This window comes from Acipenser ruthenus, chromosome 4, assembly GCF_902713425.1.
Source record: "Acipenser ruthenus chromosome 4, fAciRut3.2 maternal haplotype, whole genome shotgun sequence".
In the NCBI taxonomy this organism is placed as follows: Eukaryota; Metazoa; Chordata; class Actinopteri; order Acipenseriformes; family Acipenseridae; genus Acipenser; species Acipenser ruthenus.
This window is the reverse complement of record NC_081192.1, coordinates 23977426-23988021: the sequence shown is the minus strand read 5'-3', so window position 1 is coordinate 23988021 and position 10596 is coordinate 23977426.

Here is a 10596-nt window from a genome sequence, read left to right as displayed (position 1 = left end):
GGAAATCAAACTAGCTGAGATTTTGGATGTGTCTGAATCGGACACCAAGACTAATTCAAGTGGTAAAAAAGGAAGTGCTACTACTAGGCATCTTGAACTTACTGAAGCGCAGCTTCTGGACATAGAAAAGGAAGAAAAAAATACACAAAAGACCACAGCCTGGGCATCGGGCATCCTATTTGACTGACTGAAACAAAAATCATTTAATATTGCTTTCAAAGTAATTCCTCTGCCTGTTCTAAATAATTTGCTACAGAAGTTTTATGCCACTGTCCCTAGCTCAGAGTGACGGGAGTATTCAGTCTCATGCTATGTGTCCCTGTCTTAACCGTCTTTTAAACAGTCCAGTAATAAACAGCAAAGTGAATTTCAAAATGCAAACAACAAGAGTATTTCAAAATGCAAACAACATCTTTGTTGCCACTGTGAAGCAGTACCACAAATCTGACATGGATACCTCCTGTCACTACCCCTGGATCACAAAGGACGAGTTAAAAAAATAAATAGAAACCTCCCCAGCACTGTGATGTGACACTGCCGCAGGTCTTGTGAGAGGTTTGATTTGATGTGCAACTAAATATGGCCACACGTGGCAAAGAAGGTCAGCGTGATTTAAAAGCAGACTCGTTTGTGCTTTGCCATGGTGAAAACGGCCAGGAATATTTCACTTTAAAATTGAATGAACAAACCAAGAATCACAAGAATTATAATGAATCAAATAAAGAAAAACTCAGAGGTTTCATTTACTCCATCCCCGGAAATCCTGTCTGCCCCATACTAAGTTTGAAAAACTTTTAATTTAATAAAAAATGTTTCTTTTGTTAATTAAAACATGTTTTTAAGTTTTTTTAATTTTTTTATTTAGTTAGTTGATCCATTTTGTAAGCGCAATAAGGCACAACAGGGTGTGAGATATACTGTAGTATCCACACGCCCCGGGTGGTTAAAGCCTTATAACGCACACAGGGGGTGTGGATATTAAAGTATATCTCACACCCTGTCGTGCCTTATTGCTTACTTACCTGCCATTTTGAAACATTTCCAGTAAATAGTGTAAGCCACATATAATCTGTAAGCTCAATTCAAAATGTAATCATTAAAATACAGTTTGTATTATAGTTGTATTGCTTATTTATAATTGAGCTGCTGCAGCTTTAATAGAGTGATGTTATGTGTCAAAGTGCTTGCAGAGACAGTGGAGTTATGAGGAAGGTTGTAGTCCGTGCTTTACTTTGGCAGTTTCAAACTTGCAAGAATACCAGTTCATATTCCTGTTTGTGTAATCGGAAAAGGCATATATACACTGAGTGTACAAAACATTAGGAACACCTGCTCTTTCCATGAAATAGACTGACAAGGTGAATCCCTTATTGATGTAACCTGTTAAATCCACTTCAATCAGTGTAGATGAAGGGGAGACAGGTTAAAGAAGGATTTTTAAGCCTTGACACAATTGAGACATGGATTGTATATGTGTGCCATTCAGAAGGTAAATGGGCAAGACAAAAGATTTACAGTAAGTGCCTTTGAACGGGGTATGGTAGTAGGTGCCAGGCGCCGGTTTGAGTGTGTCAAGAACTGCATCGCTGCTGGGTTTTTCACGCTCAACAGTTTCCTGTGTTTATCAAGGATGGTCCACCACCCAAAGGACATCCAGCCAACGGCAGGCCAGTGGTCGAAAACGGTTCTTTGATAAAAGAGGCCAAAGGAGGCTGACATGAATTGTGCAGAGCAACAGACGGGCTACAGTTAGTCAACTGACAGTCCAGTACAACATTGGTGCCGAAAGACCCATAAAAGAATACACAACTCGTCGTACCTTGACACGAATGTGGTATGGCAGCCGACGACCTAACAGAGTTCCACTTCTTTCAGCAAAACACAAGAAACTGTGGTTGCAGTGGGCTAAGGAACGAAAACACTGGACACTGGAGGATTGGAAAAACATTGCCTGGTCTGATGAATCCTGGTTCCTGCTGTTTCACGCTGATGGGAGGACTAGGGTATGGAGAAAACCACATGAGTACATGCGTCCATCATGCCGCGTGTCAACATTGCAGGCTGGTGGTGGTGGTGTGATGGTGTGGGGTGTGTTTTCATGGCACACATTGGGCCTTTTGATAAAAGTGGAGCAACGTTTGAATGCCACAGGATATCTGAACATCATTGCCAATCAGGTGCATCCCTTCATGGCAGCAGTGTATCTATCTGCTAATGGATTTTTTCAGCAGGATAATGCCCCATGCCACAAGGCTAGGATTGTCCAGGAATGGTTCCACAAACATGACAGTGAATTCAGCTTACTGCAGTGGCCTGCCCAGTCACCAGATCTCAATCCAGTTGAGCATCTGTGGGATGAGATGGAACGAGCAATTCGGAGTAGATATCCCCTACCAGCCAACTTGACACAAATGTAGGAAGCATTGGAGTCAATATGTGCCAGCATCCTTGTGGAATGCTTTCGACACCTTGTAGAGTCCAAGCCTTGACGATTTGAAGCTGTTCTGAGGGCAAAAAGGGGTGCAACTCAATATTAGGAAGGTGTTCCTAATGTTTTGTACACTCAGTGTATATAATCTATAATACACACAGTTAAAAGGGTTTTAGTCTTGGTGAATGTGTATTGGAACAAGCACATCAAGCATCACTAGTATAGAAAAGTTACATTTTGCTGATATAGGGATCCTAATAAAATAAATAAATGAATAGCACTTATGGTTTCCACCAGAACCAACTGATTTTCATTGAATATCTTAAACCTAATATTCAGGAGCAGGTGCTTTATATTTACAGAAATCATGATTAAAATGAAGGGTGTAAATTTGTTTCTGGTTGTTCTAGATTAAAAAAAATAGGACATGTTGTACTTTTAAAAATTCAGTAACAGGATGCTGCTAACCCCTGGTAGATACTCCTGCAGGCCAGGATGTATAGTGGTATAAATACAATTCTAGAAAATGATGTTGCGCTTATAGAATAATTGTTTTCACCACAACAGAGAAATCAGCTACTGTATGGTGACCAGAATATTCCATTTATTTACTATACTATGGTATATAACAAATATAATTGTTTCTATGAAAATAAATATATTATTGTGCTTGGTAAAATGTTTTTATTTCTGCTGTTGTTTAAGGTGCTGTTTCTCTTAAGACCTTATACACTTGTATACTCTGACTATTTTATGCCTTTATGTTAGCAATGTGTACTACCTCACATGGTTAGAAAGGCTTTGTGCAGACTGTTATGTTATTTTCAATAAAGGTATACTTTTTTGTTTTCATTTTTATTCTCTGGCTACAATTAAATTGTGTTTTCTGGGAAATTATTTCTTTTTCAGTTTCACCTTTTTCAAATGTTATTTTAAATATATTGTAATCTCAAATGATTTATCATAACTTGACACACGTCTTCTTACTCTTCAGGCCTGATCTTGCATTGACTGAAATGCAAATGACAGGAATGGAAACTTGTATACATGTATTAAAAAAAAAAAAAAACTGTCTGCATTGGTGCTTATCTTGTAATTTAAAATCTTATTTTATTTTATGTATTATTGCCTGAATGGTCTTGTCATTTAGATACTGGGTTAAGACAACACACTTTTTTATAAACATTTTTTTTAATTTTTTTTTATTAAACATAAGTGCTTAGCATTAGACTGATACAATGTGGACAGAATAAGTCTTTCATTGTTTGGCATTATCTTTGCTGAACTTAAAGCAGCTAATTTCTCAAACATAAAAAATACATTATTATAATTATGACATTTTGGGGAGGGAGGATGGATTCACTGTTACGAGAGACATAATTTCTTTTGTAATTGTGATGAAACTTGGACATACTTTTTTCTACTGCTATTGAAAGTATCAGAATCTGGCATATACAGTGCCTTGCAAAAGTATTCAGACCCTTCCTATGGTGGCCCATTTTGTGAAATTACAAAATGATGCATACACATTTTTTTAAACTTAATATTTTATTCAAAATTTGAATGCTCGAACTGAAGACTTCTAAGGGTAAGATAAGTTACAGTAAATGTCAGCAAAAACTAAAGAGAAAAAACAGAAATATGTTGATTGCATAAGTATTCAGACCTGTCAACTCAATATTTGGTGAAAGCACCTTTGGTAGCAATTACAGCCGCAAGTCTTTTTGGGTAAGTCTCTACCAACTTTGCACACCTGCTTGGTGCAATTTTTGCCCATTCTAGGCAGATTTGCTCAAGCTCTCTCAAGTTGCTTGGGGATCGTTTACGGACAGCAGTTTTCAAGTCTTTCCACAGATTCTCAATAGGATTCAAGTCAGGACTTTGACTGGGCCACTCAAGGACATTCACTTTCTTATTCTTAAGCCAGTCCAGTGTAGCTTTGGCCTTGTACTTTGGATCATTGTCCTGCTGAAAGGTGAATTTTCACCCCAGTCTTAAGTCTTTAGCAGACTGTAACAAGTTTTCCTCTAGTATCTGCCTGTACTTTTCTCCATCCATTTTTCCTTCAATCCTAACAAGCTTTCCAGTCCCTGCTGAGGAGAAGCATCACCATAGCATGATGCTGCCACCACCATGCTTGACTGTAGGGATGGTGTTGACTGGGAGATGTGCTGTGTTGGGTCTGCGCCAAACGTAACGCTTGGCATTTAGACCAAAAAGTTCCAATTTGGTCTCGTCTGACCACAACACCTTTTGCCACATTTTTGCAGGATCACTCAGGTGCTTACCCATACAGGCTACTTTTGTGAAGTGTTCTGGATATTATTGACTGATGCACATTTTCTCCCATCTCAGCCATTGAACTCTGTAGCTCTTTCAAAGTTGTCAATGGCCTCACAGTGGCATCCCTCCCAGGTTCATCGTTGCCCGGCTGCTCAGTTTGGAGGGACGGCCTGATCTAGGCAGTGTCTGGATGGTACAATGCACCTTCCATTTCTTGATGATCGAGTAGACTGTGCTCACAGGGATATTCAGAGACTTCGATATTTTTTTGTACCCTTCTCCTGATCTGTGACTTTATCCTTGACTTGCTTTGAAAGCTCCTTGGTCTTCATAGTTGAGTCTTTGCTTGAAATTCACTACCTGACCAAGGAACCTGACAGAGACAGGTGTTTTTATTCTGAAATCATGAGAACCACTAAAATTGCACACAGTCAGAGGCCATTCAACTAATTGTGTGGCTCGTTAAGGTCATTTTGTGCACCTAAGTTAATTTAGGTTTGCCACAGCAAAGGGATTGAATACTTAAGCAATCGTGACTTTTCCATTTTTAATTAATATTAATTAATTATCTATTTACTTATTTCTTGTTGTTTTTGCTTTAGAACATAAGAACATAAGAAAGTTTACAAACGAGAGGAGGCCGTTCAGCCCATCTTGCTTGTTTGGTTGTTAGTAGCTTATTGATCCCAGAATCTCATCAAGCAGCTTCTTGAAGGATCCCAGGGTGTCAGCTTCAACAACATTACTAGGGAGTTGGTTCCAGACCCTCACAATTCTCTGTGTAAAAACGTGCCTCCTATTTTCTGTTCTGAATGCCCCTTTATCTAATCTCCATTGAATGTGTGGAGTAGGTTGTGTGTATAACATATATTAATTCCTATTTCAAAGTGTCATGACTGCAAGCTTTAAAGCAACAAAATGTGAAAACTGTGAGAGGGTCTGAATACTTTTGCAAGGCACTGTATGAAGGCATCTGCCCATCCATCTAGCTGTCAAAATTGCATTTTATTACAGTTGAAAGTGATCTACTTTTTAATAACTCACAATTTGAATTTGCAGCTGTGATACTTGTTTATTAGCTAAAACCCTTTTATAAACTGAATGGAAATATATATATATATATATATATATATATATATATATATATATATATATATATTTATATATATATATATATTATTTATTTCTTAGCAGACATCCTTATCCAGGGCGACTTACAATTGTTACACGATATCACATTATTTTTACATACAATTACCCATTTATACAGTTGAGTTTTTACTGGAGAAATCTAGGTAAAGTACCTTGCTCAAGGTTACAGCAACAGTGTCCCCCACCTGGGATTGAACCCATGACCCTCCGGTCAGGAGTTCAGAGCCCAGAGCCCTAACCACTACTCCACACTGCTGCCCATATATACTGTATAAAGGTTAACACCACAGTATACATTTTGACTATTGCTTTATTCTGTGTACACACCACATTTTTGTTCTTTTACCAGTCATGGTTCAATACACAGAGTTTCAGCAGAGACCCCTTGTTGTAAATGAAATTCCCGGAAGGAATCGGGTGTCACAGTGTCTACCAGAAGCAAAACATTGAATTTATCCATGATAAGGCTCATTCCTGGATGCTGGGATGTTAAGACTGGAGACCACCAAAACTTCTGTTAAACAGCCAAGTTAATGGAGTGTTACAAAGAAACACTGGTGAAGAGGGGCTACATATCAGGGTTGATGTAAAGATAGGCGCAGTGCAAATAATTGCGTCTGCAAAATCCAAATTGCCTAGTGGCCAGGCAATTATGCAGCTTAAGATTCAACACGCACATTTATGTAGAGGTACCTATTCTTTGTTGGTGCACGTAGCTGTACATGTGTGCAATCAATGGCTCCCTGGAGACCAGAAAACCATACCTCCCAAGCTGCAGCTCGTGAGAGACAGGGAAATGGATGAATTCTCCTGTCCGCTTTACTAGAGCTGAAATTACAACTCGCACTGCACATGATACAGCTCATGCATGCAGTATAACCCAAAGTGGAATGAGCCAGTGGCATAAAATGTTAGTGCAGCGGGTACCAACGAGTGCTACAGGCAAACTTTGTGCTTTCAGCGTGTCTCCTTCCAGGTCAGCCTGAAGCATTTGGCAGCTGTTAGTTATTATTTGTCTGTTGAGGCAAAATTGCTGCATACATTGTGTGTCAGACAGGCTCAGAAATGACAGATGACTTCTAAATATTTGGGGACGTCTCCTCTTCCTCCCCCTCTCTCGTTGTCTGACCACGTAGAAATCCAGTGCGCATTCCATATTTCTTTTATTTCTCTTTTCTCTCTCTCTTTTCTTTCTCTGCTTCCCTGTTAGTTTCAGCAGTAGTTATAGTTTAGACCTGGTTTTCACATGTCAATTCAAACACAAACGCTAACACTGTTGATGGTTTGCTAAAATGCTACATTTGTATGTAAATGAGGACACTCCTTTACAGCCCGTGTCCAGCGCTATCGCTGACTTGCCAGGTGGGCACTAAAATACAATTTCATCCAGTGCTACAATATGTTCTTTACAGTGAATTATCTGCATTTATTTTACAGGAGCTTAGACCATACAGAAGGGGTAAGCTCTTAATAACTCACTTCTACAATGGTTTGCACCTTGTAAGAGAAAGCCCAAGGTTTTTGGAGTGTCAGAATTTGCCCTTACATCTCATTATAATGTTTGCGCCCGCTTAATATTCCAGATCCCCGCCGAATTCCATGCTCTTTTCTTCATTTGAATACATTTCAATTCCATTTAAATAGATTAATGAAGGCAAAGTGCTAATTTGATAGTGGGAGCAGAACGCCAAGTGAAAACCATTCTTTTCATATACGCCACATTTTTAATGACCGCTAAAGTCCTACTTTACGCCGGCTAAACACGTTTTTTGAAAGCAATATCTGTGTTTTGCAGCTGCAAATCACTTTGCACATATCCTTACATTGGCCCCATCATTTGTTACATCTCTGATAACAATATTAGCACCACAGCGATGACCATCGGCTGTTAGGACTCAAACAGTATGAACCAGCTATCTGGTGGAACAAAACTGTGCCTCACAGTTACACTGTCTGGTTTGTGCAGATTATTTTCTGAACAAACAGCCATGACACAAATTTGACGATCTTGCCAGAAGCAAAAAATAACCAATTTTCAACAGACAAAACACATCAAATAGCAGACACTTTGAAACACAGCAGATGGAAAAGTAATAGAGGAATTTAGCCAAAGGAAAATTCCACATACAAAAAGCACAGAAATGGAATAGAGACCAAAAGTCAGGCACTATTTTAACAACAAAGAAATACACAAACTGTAGAAAACAGCTTGCACAAGGCTTATATCATACCAGACATGCCCAGCTGTACAAAATAACTAATCAAGGAAATGTGTTATGAATACCTATGGTAGATTTTAACCACAAGGGAGCTTGCTTGGGTCTCATGTGTTTTAGTCAACCATTTTAATTGAAAACATCTGATATTTGAGATTTAAAAGAATGTGCCTTGTTTGCATAACTGTAATTTGAAACAATTCCCTTCCTCGTGAATTAGTATACGGGACAAAAACTCTGTACTCCTAAAACATCCATAGGAATCACTTTTTGCTCAGTCCTCTTTGTGCGAAATAATGCACTTAAAAAAAATTATTGATGTCACATTCTGTTTTCTCTGGTGAGGTGATCTTATTAAAGCCTTATTAAGTCTCAAATAATCATCTACTCAGCTTCACCCAGACATTCACAAAACAAATGAGAAAACCTAAAATCAGACAGATTCAAAAACATAATTTCGATTAGATGTATGAGTAAAGTTTATAGTTTAATACTAGCAACACAAATTACAGTTTACTAAGCTTAATTGTTGCCTTAAACTGTTCTGCAGATATTTATCAGTTCAGTTGGACATTAATAAAAATATGAAGATTTAAGAAGTGGCATGACATTGATCATTATTATACAAGGCCATAGAAACATACACCACTTAACAATGCTTGCCCTTTAAGCCTGCCAGCTAGGAAAAGGCTTTGTATGAAATCAGTGAATAGATATTTGTATTGTATATATATATGTGTGTGTGTATGTGTGTGTGTGTGTGCTCTTTCAGTTATTTAAATTACTGTAGAAAGCACTAGCTGAAATGTGTATACTTTGCTCTATATTTTACCTTATGTTATGATTGAGTGTTTGAAGTTATGGATGACTCATTTAAATGATCCTACAAAATGTGAAATATGAATGATCTGGCCTTTCAGTGATTTGCTGCTTTCTTTAATGCCAGAAGCTGACAGGTTTAAGTCAAGATTTGGAAATCAGTTTCTGGTCATTTCAGCTAAACATTTCTATTAGAAGGGGAAGCAAGGGAGAAAAAAAGCTTTGGACTTCATGCTGTGTAAAGTATAGAAACAGAGCAAACATATACTAAATGACTTCGTTCAGCTATGTGGCATTGAACCAAGTCGGCACACAAAGAATGGCATTGTATGAGTTGATAAAAATCTTGCTGTGCTGGATGCAGTGCTCCTTGCCTGGCAGAGATAGCCTCCTTGCTAAAGAAATGGCTCAGTTGAACAACCTGATCCTTTCACACACATCCGGGAGTTCCAATGTGCTTTAATGAAACAGTGTGATCTAATCTGATGAATGGATGAGGTTTCCAAAAGTAGTTAGGGTTTGGGGGAAGACACATAAAATACAAATCACCCCACGATGTAAAGTTTATCTTTGAGAAGTGTTTTATTCAGCAAAGGCAATACAGGAACAAAAGTAAAGGGCCATATTTACTGAGCCCCAGTGGAAAATTGTGTCCTTAAGCCTTAGTTAGGGTTTCTGTTTCCAATTGTATTAAGGGATGTGTTGTATAAAAGCTGTCCACCTTGCATGTAAAACTAGTGCATATTGATTTAAGATTTAGTTATGTTTGACAACCGTTAACAACTGTACAACCATCCCTAGTTGTCTCTATGTGGGTAATGGCTAGTCTCCATAAGAGAAAAAAGTGTTTTAATTAACCTCTTCAGTGTCAAGTAACTTTGTCATGTCCTATTCTGGTCATGTTTGCTTCTGTTTTGATCAAGTTGTCATTTAATTAAATGGAGATGTAGTCATTTCTAGCGATGGAGATATTGTTCAGGGTTAGTTCTCAAGCCTGATTGGATTTTTTTTGTTCTTTAATCGTTTTAAGACAAAGCCACTTCTTTAGAGCCATCGACTCATTGTACCTAGAAAAACACTTAGAAGCTGCACTATTACATAATATTTAAGCTGCAACAGTAAAAAAAAAAGTCAGGTAAAACACTTCAAAATCCATTGTTTCAGAAAATTGCCTCAGTGGCACATTTGTTTTCTTTTTGTTTGGTCAATGGTGAGTAGCAGTGCTTAGCTCTTCTGAGCTACAGTAGGTGCTGGGGTGTAGCTGATTAAATAAGAAGCACATGCTTCTTGTGGTGAAGGTGCTGCAAGGACAGATTATGTTATATTTTCCACTTGTGAGTTCAGTTTATTCTGGAAAACCACCATCACCATTTTAGAATGTATTACTCCTGGCTATAAACTACTTTTAAGACCAATAAGCATACAAGTTGGCAAACACTGAAAGTAGACTCCCAGATTCTTACAGTTACCATATTTTAACTGTCTTATGTTCATAAAGGATATATTTGTTTCTCTTCAGGTCTTCTAAGTTTTTCGTCTTTACAAGTAATAATAATAACATCTTTATTTTTATATAGTCCTTTTCATAGTTGACCACCATCACAAAGAGCATTACAGAGGTAGGCTGCGAACTGTACAAAAAAAATCCCACTGTGTTAAGGGGCATGTTTACAGAATATATTGCTTTACTCTTAA